At 36.8% G+C, this 14,772-nt stretch overlaps 3 non-coding genes across 3 annotated transcripts; 2 read left to right on the top strand and 1 right to left on the bottom strand.

The window, feature by feature from the left end:
* Positions 1–10,971: 10,971 nt before the first annotated feature.
* Positions 10,972–11,045, top strand: TRNAT-AGU (transfer RNA threonine (anticodon AGU)). The gene has a single exon. It is a non-coding gene; the product is annotated as a tRNA-Thr (tRNA).
* A 398-nt stretch (positions 11,046–11,443) lies between these two features.
* On the top strand, positions 11,444–11,516 carry TRNAT-CGU (transfer RNA threonine (anticodon CGU)). Its single transcript has one exon. It is a non-coding gene; the product is annotated as a tRNA-Thr (tRNA).
* Positions 11,517–14,163: 2,647 nt separating this feature from the next.
* Positions 14,164–14,317, bottom strand: LOC147674260 (5.8S ribosomal RNA). The gene has a single exon (XR_015302918.1). It is a non-coding gene; the product is annotated as a 5.8S ribosomal RNA (ribosomal RNA).
* Positions 14,318–14,772: the final 455 nt, after the last annotated feature.

The following is a 14,772-nucleotide window of genomic DNA, read 5'->3' as shown; positions in this document are numbered from 1 at the left end:
AAGAAAAGTGTTTCAAAATAAAGAATCAAGTGGGTGCTGTGGCGTAGCTGGTTATAGCACCTGTTTAGTAAAAAGGAGATCCTGAGTTCAAATCTCAGCAGCGCCTTGCTTTTCTCATTGTTATATAACAAATCATTTTCATTAGGTCTTATTCCGATACAATTAAAATATAAAAGTCTGATTCATCTTACTGTTGAACAGATCATCTTAAACCTTATAAAAACACTAGTATTTTCAAGATTATAGAATTAATACTGTTATTGCCAAATGAAAAAAAATATCTATGAGAAAGACGTAGATGAAATTTCTACCTAGATTTGAGCAATATTAATACCTTCATGATTTTTTTTTTAAAGAATTCAAGAAATGAAATTGGGTTTTATAAGAGTACCTGTTTATTAAAACATATTAATACTTGTGTAGTGATTGAGTATGTTTTCGTGTTTAAGATTACAATACATATAAAGAAGAATTTATAGCAGGAAACACATGTTCATCATCAACAATGAATTATTTATGCATTTCTTACTATTAATGTTGGTGCTGTGGCTTAGTGGTTAAAGCGCCTGTCTCGTAAACAAGAAATCCTGAGTTCAAAACTCAGCAGCATTTAACTGTTTTCTCCATGCTTCCCGAATAATTTTCATCAAACAAGTGTTGAATACAATTTAAGTATAAACATCTGGTTCTATGAACTTTAGAATAAGTTATCTTAAAAATTGAATAAAATGCTTGGTATTGTGAAGATTTTTGTAGGAATGCATTGACTGAAATAGGGAAAAGAAAATTACAAAGAACAAGATAGAGGTGAATGATCACTCTATTGTTGAATTCAACTATTCCATTCTTCAGCAAAGTATATTTTAAAATGATATGAATAGGGTAAACTTCAAATTAGAGAGGTGTTTTTGAATAAGTGAAGAGTCTTCATTCATCTTAAGTGTTTGAGTAGAGAAGTGTGTGAACTTAGAAAAGAATATGAAAGTGAAAAAGCAATATTCTCTTGAACACCATAAAGAAAAGTGTTTCAAATTTAAGAATCAAGTGGGTGCTGTGGCTTAGCTGGTTAAAGTGCTTGTCTAGTAAACAGGAGATCCTGAGTTCAACTCTCAGCCGTGCCTTGCTTTTCTCATTGTTATATAACAAATCATTTTCATTAGGCCTTATTCCTATACAATTAAAATATAAAGTCTGATTCATCTTACTGTTGAACAGATCATCTTAAACCTTATAAAAACCCAAGTATTTTCAAGATTATAGAATGAATACTGTTATTGCAAAATGAAAAGAATACATATCTATGAGAAAGACGTAGATGAAATGTCTACCTAGATTGGAGCAATATTATTACCTTCATGAAAAAAAATTGTAAAGAATTCAAGAAATTAAATTGGGTTTTATAAGAGTACCTGTTTGTTAAAACATATGAATCCTTGCGTAGTGATTGAGTATATTTTCGTGTTTAAGATTACAATACATATAAAGAAGAATTTAAAGCAGAAAACACATTTTCATCATCAACAATAAATTCTTTATGCATTTTGTACCATTGCCGTTGGTGCTGTGGCTTAGTGGTTAAAGCTCCTGTCTCGTAAACAGGAAATCCTGAGTTTAAATCTCAGCAGCATTTAACTGTTTTCTCCATGCTTTCCGAATAATTTTCATCAAACAAGTGTTAAATACAATTTAAGTATAAACATCTGGTTCTATGAACTTTAGAATAAGTTATCTTAAAAATTAAATAAAATACTTGGTATTGTGAAGATTTTTGTAGGAATGCATTGACTGAAATAGGAAAAGGAAAATGACAAAGAACAAGATAGAGGTGAATGATCACTCTATTGTTGAATTCAACTAATCCATTCTTCAGCAAGGTATATTTTACAATGATATGAATAGGGTAAACTTCAAATTAGAGAGGTGTTTTTGAATAAGTGAAGAGTCTTCATTCATCTTAAGTGTTTGAGTAGAGAAGTGTGTGAACTTAGAAAAGAATATGAAAGTGAAAAAGCAATATTCTCTTGAACACCATAAAGAAAAGTCTTACAAAATTAAGAATCAAGTGGGTGCTGTGGCTTAGCTGGTTAAAGCGCCTGTCAAGTAAACAGGAGATCCTGAGTTCAACTCTCAGCAGTGCCTTGCTTTTCTCATTGTTATATAACAAATCATTTTCATTAGGTTTTATTCTGATTCAATTAACATATAAAAGTCTGATTCATCTTACTGTTGAAAAGATCATTTTAAACCTTATAAAAACCCAAGTATTTTCAAGATTATAGAATGAATACTGTTATTGCAAAATGAAAAAAATATATATCTATGATAAAGACGTAGATGCAATTTCTACCTAGATTTGAGCAATATTAATACCTTCATGAAAAAAAATTGTAAAGAATTCAAGAAATGAAATTGGGTTTTATAAGAGTACCTGTTTATTAAAACATATTAATCCTTGCGTAGTGATTGAGTATCTTTTCGTGTTTAAGATTACAATACATATAAAGAAGAATTTATAGCAGAAAACACATTTTCATCATCAACAATGAATTATTTATGCATTTTTTACTATTAACGTTGGTGTTGTGGCTTAGTGGTTAAAGCGCCTGTCTCATAAACAGGAAATCATGAGTTAGAATCTCAGCATTACCTAACTGTTTTCTCCATGCTTTCCGAATAATTTACATAAAACAAGTGTTGAATACAATTTAAGAATAAACATCTGGTTCTATGAACTTTAGAAGAAGTTATCTTACAAATTAAATAAAATGCTTGGTATTGTGAAGATTTTTGTAGGAATGCATTGACTGAAATAGGGAAAAGAAAATGACAAAGAACAAGATAGAGGTGAATGATCACTCTATTGTTGAATTCAACTAATCCATTCTTTAGCAAGGTATATTTTAAAATGATATGAATAGGGTAAACTTCAAATTAGAGAAGTGTTTTTGAATAAGTGAAGAGTCTTCATTCATCTTAAGTGTTTGAGTAGAGAAGTGTGTGAACTTAGAAAAGAATATGAAAGTGAAAAAGCAATATTCTCTTGAACACCATAAAGAAAAGTGTTTCAAAATAAAGAATCAAGTGGGTGCTGTGGCGTAGCTGGTTATAGCACCTGTTTAGTAAAAAGGAGATCCTGAGTTCAAATCTCAGCAGCGCCTTGCTTTTCTCATTGTTATATAACAAATCATTTTCATTAGGTCTTATTCCGATACAATTAAAATATAAAAGTCTGATTCATCTTACTGTTGAACAGATCATCTTAAACCTTATAAAAACACAAGTATTTTCAAGATTATAGAATGAATACTGTTATTGCCAAATGAAAAAATACATATCTATGAGAAAGACGTAGATGAAATTTCTACCTAGATTTGAGCAATATTAATACCTTCATGATTTTTTTTTTAAAGAATTCAAGAAATGAAATTGGGTTTTATAAGAGTACCTGTTTATTAAAACATATTAATACTTGCGTAGTGATTGAGTATGTTTTCGTGTTTAAGATTACAATACATATAAAGAAGAATTTATAGCAGGAAACACATTTTCATCATCAACAATGAATTATTTATGCATTTCTTACTATTAACGTTGGTGCTGTGGCTTAGTGGTTAAAGCGCCTGTCTCGTAAACAAGAAATCTTGAGTTCAAAGCTCAGCAGCATTTAACTGTTTTCTCCATGCTTTCCGAATCATTTTCATCAAACAAGTGTTGAATACGGAAAAACCAAGATGGCGGATTGAAGGTGCCGCCGGGTGCAGCTTGAGAACGCCACTCCCACCACCTCACGAATAGCGGATTAACGGATACTTTCTACAGCGGAAAGGGAAAAACCAAGATGGCGGATTGAAGGTGCCGCCGGGTGCAGCTTGAGAACGCCGCTCCCACCACCTCACGAATAGCGGATTAACGGATACTTTCTACAGCGGAAAGAAACACGGACGGAAGGCTGATGGAATAGACGATTTTACGATCTACCTGAGATTCGCCCACGGATTGATCAAGCATCAGAGAACGAAGGAGGGCTGGATACGGCTATTGTTTGTAGGAGGCAGCAGCAGCGGCGGTGTCCGCGAGCAGGGGGCGGAGACTGGCTGTGCACGCTGGGCTCGTTGGACCTTGCTGACCTGGCTTGGCTCCGCGGGTCCAGGATCAGGGAGACTCATCGGAGTTGCTGATGTTAGGAGCATAGCCAGCTGTCCTGACAAGTTGGATTGGAGAAGTGCTCTGATTGCGGAGGGCACCCCTGAGTCGGAGGCAGGGAGAACAGACATGGCTCCTAAGACTCAAGCGAGGAGCACTAGGACCATGAAAGGGGCAGTAAACCCCGAGGAGAATGCAGCCACAGCTGCTATCTATGTAGTAGCAGAGAAGAAGGCGGCGGCGGCAGCCAAAGCGAGAACACCAGTTAAGTCTCACGGAACAGAGGTAGCAACCACCGCTGCAAAGAACTTGCTTAATACCGGGAGTCAGGAGAAAGCAGCAAACTTGGCCGGTAAGCAACAACCACTGCGATCCTTAATGCCCGCTGCTAGTAATAAAGATAATGCTGTTAAAGATAGAGGGGCTAAACCAGAAGTAAACCCAGCGCTTGTAGGGGTCAGCAAAGAGATTGGGCTGATAAATAATAATGGGGACATCGCTATAGATTTGAGGAGGGATCTCCAGAGTGCTTCAGGAAGGGAGGCATGTGCAACTGAGATCGAGATTGCTGTACAAGACAATACAGCTGTTCAAAATGATATTGACAAGGATAAGGAAAAAGATATCGGAAAAGGAACAGCTAAGCTAATGTCACAGGTACAGACACAGGCACAAATCCCAGACTTTGACATAAGAAGTGACCCCGTTTGTACCCGGCTGACCCAGGTGAACTGTGAAGCCATAGCAGTTGAGGCAACAAATACTCAAAATTTAGTCCCAGCTATGGGAACCTCTAAAGATAATGTAGAGGTGAGCAATGGAATACAAGTAGAGTCGAACGATGAATATGAGGAATTGATTGACGAGGAGGAGGGCAATATGGGGAATTTCTCACAGGACAATTGGAAAACAGTAACACGGAAAAAAGGAAGAGGGAAAGCTAAAAATAAAATAAGGAGCAAGAAAAATACTAATCAGTCTACTCTTTCCTCTGCAACAAATCAGGCTAATAATCGTGGAAAACCTATTATCGATGACAGTCCACTACGTAAGTGGATTCAAGCTAAGGGAGGAGTAAAAACAATGGCTCTACGCTTATCAGGCAATAGCTCCATGGGGCCATCAACTCCTTTGCAAACTAATCAGGATAATCAAGATATCCAAGATATCGATATTGCTACCTCGCCCACCTCTATAAGCCAATCAATGGTAGCCGATCCTAAAGGAGTACAAGATCTTCAACAAGACTCTACTTTAAGAGGGGATAGTAGTGAGACAGCCCTAAATGTAAACGAAATTACTGCTACAACAGAGGAAGAAACTGATCAGGCTATGCAAATTATGAAGGAACCACACCAGGAGGTCTTACCCCTGGAGATCCCATCTATGGCTGACCGAACAGAGACAAGAAGCACAACAACATTTTACGCAACTAAAGGAGGACAATTCTAAAATTCTGTCATACTTGCTTGAAGTCAATGGCAAAATGAATAAAGTAACTCAAGAAGTGGAGGAACTTCATCAACGGGTGGCACAAATAGAGGAGACTTCGGTCAAGTACAATCAGAAAAGCACTCGACAAGAGGAAGAAATCCGGGCCTTACAATCCAAGATGGAAGATTTGGAAAATAGGCAAAGAAGGCAGAATCTTAGACTCTTTGGGGTCCCAGAGGGGGCTGAAGGGGCGGACCCCAGGGCCTACATAGTCAGACTATTCCAACGCGCTTTCCCAGATCTCGCAGACTGGGACTGGGATTCTCAGCTTCAAAGAGCTCATAGACTGCCTTTAGTCAATAGAAACAAAAACAATAAGTTTCCTCGCCCTTTTTTGATTTATTTTGGAAATTTTTTGTTGAGACAAGCTGTATCTCTAAAAGCCAAACCTAATTCTCCGATTACTACTGAAGATGTGACTTTCTTCGTTCGATCAGATTTATGTAAAACTACTATGGAGAGACGATGGAATTTGCGTCAACTAATTGATTGTTTCAAGGCCGTAGGGGCCCAGGTTTTCCTCCAAGAACCTGCATGTTTAAAAGTTATAAAAGCCGGGCATACGTACTATTTCAATCAGGTCAAGGAGGCAGAAAGTGTGTTAGATAAATTCACTAACGTATAAGCTATATAATATTATACCTCAGGGGATTGTTAGTGGAAAAGGTCTGATTAATGTGACAATCTTAATGATAAATGGAAGATAAAGGATAAAAGATAATCTAGTGAAAATGGCATACTTAATGAGGGTGGTGGAAGGTGGCGGGTGGCTGCACCGTTGAGAGGCTGCCCTACCAAAGGCAGCAGGTATAAAGGGGGGGTGTTTTTCTATGGTACGGGGGGGAAGAGGAGGGGGGAAGAAAACAAAACTGGCATGACAAGTCAAGGCGAAGATATAATGTTCTTAACAAGACAGAGAGCTTTAAGGAGTGATAAGAAAGGGGAAACGGTTTTTGATTTATTGTATATAAAATGACGTACTGCAGGTGTCTTGCCTGGAATGTATCTGGTCTGAACAATAAGACTAAAAGAAATTTAATTTACCAAGAACTAAAAATGTATGATGCACAGATAGTAATGCTTACAGAAACACATATATGTTTTAAAGATAAAAAATTGCTGAGTCAACTGGGGTACGAAATGGTGATTTGTACGACCTTAAATGCACCAATAAGAGGGGTGGCTATCTTAAAGAAAAGATATTGGCAAGGGGAAGTTATTAAAACAGCAGCAGATAAGGGAGGGCGGTGGGCAATAATGCAAATAAGATTGGAGGGTACTCTATATGTTTTTTGTTCAGTGTATGGCCCCAACAATGATGAGCCACGGTTATTTGATTGGTTGAATATTGAATTATTATCTTGGTCAGGAGAACTTATTTTAATGGGAGATTTTAATTGTGTATTGAACTATCAACAGGATACAACTAAAAAGGGAGTAGGGCTACGTATGCGTCAAACAAGAGCAGCAATATTGGAACTAGCTAAAATACATAATATAAAAGACATTTGGCGCAGCCTATACCCAGGTCTACCTGGATATACATACTATTCAGCCCCCCATAAACTCTGCTCTAGGATTGATTTAGCTTGGGCCTCAGACGAATTATTGAGCAGGGGAGATATGAAGGTCATGCCAAAAATCTCATCGGACCATAATCCTATAATATTTATATTTGATCTGGCTTCAGGCATGAAAGAAGGGCGCTCTTTTACTTTTCCAAGATACTTACTCTCAGATGAGGTCTTTGTAACCCTGCTTAAAAAACAGATAAAGGAGTTCATTACATGTAATAAAGATACTGCTAGTATACTCTCAGTTTGGGATGCCTGTAAGGCCTTTATTAGAGGAATAGCTCAACAATATATATTTAAACAAACTGCAACAAGGAAAAGAGAAATAAAGTTAATGACAGATAATATTTCACATATTGAAAAACTATTGGCGGACAAGCTTAGAGATGGGGATCGGAATAGTAGAGATATATCACTTTTGGAAAATAGACTTATGAGCATACGCACAGTCATGAAAAGTTCTTTTAGGGAAAAAAAACAGTTGCAAGATACTTAAATACAAAATATCACAGTATGAATCTGGGGATCGAATAGGAAAGCTCTTGGCATACAAGGTAGCCGAAGACCGAGCATCTACACTAATTAAAGCTATAAAAGGCCCCAATGGTATTATATATACACAGCCTGGAGATATAATGGAGCAATTTGCTTCATACTATGAAGAACTATACACTCCAGAGATTAGGGCTAGGCCAGAGCAGATTCAATCTTACTTAAATGATAATCTCCCCGTAGGACACTTTTTAGATCAAGAGATTTTAGATAAATTGGAACATAATTATACATTAGAAGAATTACGCTTAGCTGTGTTCTCACTCTCTTCTAATAAAGCGGCAGGGGAGGACACGATTCCTATTGAATTGTATAAAATTTGTGCCGAAGAGCTACTTCCTTTGTTCTGCTCAGTCGTGAACTCAATAGGCACATCAGGCAAGGCCCCGGAATCTTGGAAAACGGCGAAAATTATGTTTTTTTTGAAAAAACATAAACCTCCAATGGAATGCGGGTCATATCGGCCTATTTCTTTAATAAATACCGATGCTAAGGCCTACTCTAAACTAATATCAATTCGACTGGCATCTATTATGCCGCAGTTAGTCAATGATCAACAGCATGGTTTCATAGCGGGAAGGGATACTACCGCCCACATTAATTTAGCGATTACGGCATTCGATATAGCCTCAACTAATCTCACCCCTCTCGGTATGATTTTACTGGATTACAGAAAAAGCCTTCGACCGAGTGGGGTGGGATTATCTGTGGAAAGTGTTAATGCAATATGGGTTCAAAGATCTCTTCCTTAGAGGTATACAGGCTATATACAGGGATCCCAACGCTAAAATTAGCTATGCGGGGGTACTCTCATCAACTTTTGCAATATCAAGGGGGACCCGAGAGGGGTGTCCACTTTCACCCCTGCTGTTTGCCCTCTCTATGGAGCCTTTTATAAATGCCCTGCAGAATCAAGAGAAGATAACTCCGGTAGAGCATGAACATAAAATTCTTAAAATTACTGCATATGCAGATGATTTAGCTATATTCACCACCAATGTAATAGATGCCCTATCAGGAATCACAGACGAAGCGAAAAAATTTGGAGACATTTCCGGTTATAAATTAAACTTTAACAAAACTCAAACCATCATGAACTATCAAACTAACCAATCAGTCACCGGGCTATGTAATTCGGCTGTTTACCTAGGGGTGACCATATCTTCTAAAATAAATGAAATAATCAAACTGAACTACAAACCTTTACTTAAACAGGTTACTGCAATGCTTAAAAAATGGCACAAAATTCCATTGAGCATTTTGGGAAGAATTAATTTGATAAAAATGAATATTTTGCCCAAATTTTTATATTTCTTTTGCTCCATTCCCCTTCGAGTTAATAATATTTTTTTTAAGAAACTGGAAGGAATTTGCAGTAGCTTTATTTGGAGCTATAAAAAACCTAGGAGGTCGATGGCGATACTAAAATTACCTCTAGAGAAGGGAGGATTGGATTTCCCGGACTTTAAGTCTTATTATTTTGCATCTTTTATAGGGCGTTTTAGGAGCTTATTAAATAAGAATAAAACTTTTTTTTTCCATCAATTTATGTTAGGTATAAAATCATCTCAATTTTTAACAAGAATACAAGACCCGAACTTCTTCAAACGAGTCAAATTCAAGACAGCAAGGGACATGGTAGGGATTTTTAATTTAGTTATGAAGTTTTGTGACACTTCTTTTTTCCACTCAGACTTACCACTATGGGACAACCCAGGGCTACCTGGTATTTTTAATGATAAAATCGGGAGAGAGTGGGCCAACTATGTGATTAAGAGATTGGGAGACTTATATGGCCACGAGGGTTTTCTTCAGTTTTCAACTTTACAATTAATTTATTCGTTACCAAGTGAAATGATACTTAAATATTTGCAAGTAAGGGACTATCTTATATGGAAAATGAATTTTAAAAAAATTACTAGCTCGGATATTTGGGAATTTTTGTATAGTTCTAAAGAGAAATCAATAATTAGCACAGGATATAAACATTTAATCCAGCATAATTCGGATGATTGTCCCCGACTGTCTCAAAAATGGACGCTTGAATTGGGAATTAATGTGACACCTCAGAATATCTCAAATGCTTTCACAATTCTTAATAAAACTATACATTCTTCAAGTTTAAAGCTCCAACTATACAGAACGGTCAGTCAACTTTATCATACTCCTCAGAAAATTGCCAAATGGTCAGAAAATAATGAGCGTACCAAATGCCCTAAGTGCGATTTGAGGGCAGCAGATCTTATCCATATGATCTATTCTTGTCCAGTACTGAACCTGTTCTGGCGAGAAATAGAAACTACTTTATATCAAAAACAACTGATCAGCTCCCCACTTACCTCATCTATGGTATTACTTTCTATACATGAGAGGGGCCAAGATAATAGAAGTTGGTTAGACATAGCAATTTCCTGTGCTAGACTGGTAGTAGCTAGAGCCTGGATCTCACCGAATCCACCTCATAAGACGGAGTGGCTAATGTTATTACATGAAATATACACTATGGAAAAGGCCCTTGCTAAGAATAGGAGCCGAAACACTGTAGATAGAATGGAAAAGATCTGGGCTAATTTTGTATAAACATTAAGTGTTTTTTTAGATGAATTTACTTGTTTTTTTTCTTTTCTTTTTCTCATAAAAGTCTTTTTGTTTGGCTAAGCTGTAACATTTAAAGAATGCTGGTCTAATTAACATATTGATGCTATCCCTGATGTCACTCTAAAGTATGTTATGTTATTTTTTTTTCTCTTTGCTATAATGTCTTTTTGCTTGTGACTTGTCTGCCAAATAAAAAATTACAAAAAAAAAAAAACAAGTGTTGAATACAATTTAAGTATAAACATCTGGTTCTATGAACTTTAGAATAAGTTATCTTAAACATTAAATAAAATGCTTGGTATTGTGAAGATTTTTGTAGGAATGCATTGACTGAAATAGGGAAAAGAAAATGACAAAGAACAGGATAGAGGTGAATGATCACTCTATTGTTGAATTCAACTAATCCATTCTTCAGCAAGGTATATTTTAAAATGATATGAAGAGGGTAAACTTCAAATTAGAGAGGTGTTTTTGAATAAGTGAAGAGTCTTCATTCATCTTAAGTGTTTGAGTAGAGAAGTGTGTGAACTTAGAAAAGAATATGAAAGTGAAAAAGCAATATTCTCTTGAACACCATAAAGAAAAGTGTTTCAAGTTTAAGAATCATGTGGGTGTTGTGGCTTAGCTGGTTAAAGCGCCTGTCTAGTAAACAGGAGATCCTGAGTTCAACTCTCAGCAGTGCCTTGCTTTTCTCATTGTTATATAATAAATCATTTTCATTAGGTCTTAATGTTGAACAGATCATCTTTAACCTTATAAAAACCCAAGTATTTTCAAGATTATAGAATGAATACTGTTATTGCAAAATGAAAAAAATACATATCTATGAGAAAGACGTAGATGAAATCTCTACCTAGATTGGAGCAATATTATTACCTTCATGAAAAAAAATTGTAAAGAATTCAAGAAATGAAATTGGGTTTTATAAGAGTACCTGTTTATTAAAACATATTAATCCTTGCGTAGTGATTGAGTATCTTTTTGTGTTTAAGATTACAATACATATAAAGAAGAATTTATAGCAGAAAACACATTTTCATCATCAACAATAAATTATTTATGCATTTTTTACTATTACTGTTGGTGCTGTGGCTTAGTGGTTAAAGCTCCTGTCTCGTAAACAGGAAATCCTGAGTTCAAATCTCAGCAGCATTTAACTGTTTTCTCCATGCTTTCCGAGTAATTTTCATAAAACAAGTGTTGAATACTATTTAAGTATAAACATCTGGTTCTATGAACTTTAGAATGTTATCTTAAAAATAAAATAAAATACTTGGTATTGTGAAGATTTTTGTAGGAATGCATTGATTGAAATAGGAAAAAGAAAATGACAAAGAACAAGATAGAGGTGAATGATCACTCTATTGTTGAATCCAACTAATCCATTCTTCAGCAAGGTATATTTTAAAATGATATGAATAGGGTAAACCTCAAATTAGAGAGGTGTTTTTGAATAAGTGAAGAGTCTTCATTCATCTTAAGTTCATGAGTAGAGAAGTGTGTGAACTTAGAAAAGAATATGAAAGTGAAAAAGCAATATTCTCTTGAACAGCATAAAGAAAAGTGTTTCAAAATTAAGAATCAAGTGGGTGCTGTGGCTTAGCTGGTTAAAGCGCCTGTTTAGTAAACAGGAGATCCTGAGTTCAACTCACAGCAGTGCCTTGCTTTTCTCATTGTTATATAACAAATCATTTTCATTAGGTCTTATTCCGATACAATTAAAATATAAAAGTCTGATTCATCTTACTGTTGAACAGATCATCTTTAACCTTATAAAAACCCAAGTATTTTTAAGATTATAGAATGAATACTGTTATTGCAAAATGAAAAAAATACATATCTATGAGAAAGACGTAGATGAAATGTCTACCTAGATTGGAGCAATATTATTACCTTCATGAAAAAAATTGTAAAGAATTCAAGAAATGAAATTGGGTTTTATAAGAGTACCTGTTTATTAAAACATATTAATCCTTGCGTAGTGATTGAGTATCTTTTCGTGTTTCAGATTACAATACATATAAAGAAGAATTTATAGCAGAAAACACATTTTCATCATCAACAATAAATTATTTATGCACTTTTTTACTATTACCGTTGGTGCTGTGGCTTAGTGGTTAAAGCTCCTGTCTCGTAAACAGGAAATCCTGAGTTCAAATCTTATCAGCATTTAACTGTTTTCTCCATGCTTTCCGAGTAATTTTCATCAAACAAGTGTTGAATACAATTTAAGTATAAACATCTGGTTCTATGAACTTTAGAATGTTATCCTAAAAATCAAATAAAATACTTGGTATTGTGAAGATTTTTGTAGGAATGCATTGATTGAAATAGGGAAAAGAAAATTACAAAGAACAAGATAGAGGTGAATGATCACTCTATTGTTGAATTCAACTAATCCATTCTTCAGCAAGGTATATTTTAAAATGATATGAATAGGGTCAACTTCAAATTAGAGAGGTGTTTTTGAATAAGTGAAGAGTCTTCATTCATCTTAAGTTTATGAGTAGAGAAGTGTGTGAACTTAGAAAAGACTATGAAAGTGAAAAAGCAATATTTTCTTGAACAGCATAAAGAAAAGTGTTTAAAAATTAAGAATCAAGTGGGTGCTGTGGCTTAGCTGGTTAAAGCGCCTGTTTAGTAAAAAGGAGATCCTGAGTTCAACTCTCAGCAGCGCCTTGCTTTTCTCATTGTTATATAACAAATCATTTTCATTAGGTCTTTTTCCGATACAATTAAAATATAAAAATCTGATTCATCTTACTGTTGAACAGATCATCTTAACCCTTATAAAAACCCAAGTACTTCCAAGATTATAGAATGAATACTGTTATTGCAAAATGAAAAAAATACATATCTATGAGAAAGACGTAGATGAAATTTCTACCTAGATTTGAGCAATATTAATACCTTCATGAAAAAAAATTGTAAAGAATTCAAGAAATGAAATTGGGTTTTATAAGAGTACCTGTTTATTAAAACATATTAATCCTTGTGTAGTCATTGAGTATCTTTTCGTGTTTAAGATTACAATACATATAAAGAAGAATTTATGTCAGAAACACATTTTCATCATCAACAATAAATGATTTATGCATTTTTTACTATTAATGTTGGGTCTGTGGCTTAGTGGTTAAAGCGCCTGTCTGGTAAACAGGAAATCCTGAGTTCAAATACCAGCAGCACCTAACTGTTTTCTCCATGCTTTCCGAATAATTTTCATCAAACAAGTGTTGAATACAATTTAAGAATAAACATCTGGTTCTATGAACTTTAGAATAAGTTATCTTAAAAATTAAATTAAATGCTTGGTATTGTGAAGATTTTTGTAGGAATGCATTGACTGAAATAGGGAAAAGAAAATGACAAAGAACAAGATAGAGGTGAATGATCACTCTATTGTTGAATTCAACTAATCCATTTGTCAGCAAGGTATATTTTAAAATGATATGAATAGGGTAAACTTCAAATTAGAGAAGTATTTTTGAATAAGTGAAGAGTCTTCATTCATCTAAAGCAGGGGTCTCCAAACCTGTCCTGGCGGGCCGTATTCATGCCAGATTTTTGGGATATCCCCATCTGGGAATCACGGTTCGATCCCCGGCGCCGGCGGCAGAAAAGCCCAGCACCATGTGACTCTGGGCAATAGCTGACGCCGCGGCTAGGGTGGCTGACTCCGGAATCTGGAGATCACGGTTCGATCCCCGGCGCCGGCAGCAGAAAAGCCCAGCACCATGTGACTCTGACCCTGCGACGGACCCAGCCGCGTCCCGGGGAAGCCCCGGGGCGATTGATGATCGAGCGACCCTCAGACAGGCGTAGCCCCGGGAGGAACCCGGGGCCGCAAGGTGCGTTCGAAGTGTCGATGATCAATGTGTCCTGCAATTCACACTAATTCTCGCAGCTAGCTGCGTTCTTCATCGACGTGCAAGCCGAGTGATCCACCGCCAAGAGTCACAGGCAACTTTTCGAAAACGTTCGCCCACCTGCGGGTGCAGGAGAGGCGGGAGGAAGGCGACACCGTCCGTCCGCCACCCGCGCGGCGAGACGGCCCCGGTGCCCCGTTCAAGGCTTCCCCTCTGGGAGTCAGACTGCACCGTTGGGAGTAAAAAACACTGCCAGGCGCTCGGCCTGGGAGCCCCCGCCTACCCGCCCACCCGTGGGCAAGGAAGGAAGAGGGCTCCCAGTGCGACGGGAGCAGGCAGCCCCACAGGTGCCGGTTCCTCCCGGGGTAACCGGGAGGGACCGCGCAAGTCCTCTAACCCCTCGGCCTGGCCGCACAGGACCAAGCCAAACCGGGTACCTGGCAACGAGGGAGGGTCGCTCCACCTGCACGTCAGCCGCCCGCCGCCGGGCGGCCCCGAGCTATGCCGTCGGGCTGGCAATTAGCCCACCACCACCCTCGCCCTGG

The sequence above is a fragment of the Lissotriton vulgaris genome, chromosome 12 (assembly GCF_964263255.1).
Source record: "Lissotriton vulgaris chromosome 12, aLisVul1.2, whole genome shotgun sequence".
NCBI classification, from domain to species: Eukaryota; Metazoa; Chordata; class Amphibia; order Caudata; family Salamandridae; genus Lissotriton; species Lissotriton vulgaris.
The sequence above is the reverse complement of the archived record's forward strand: the minus strand, read 5'-3'. Positions and strand labels throughout refer to the sequence as shown.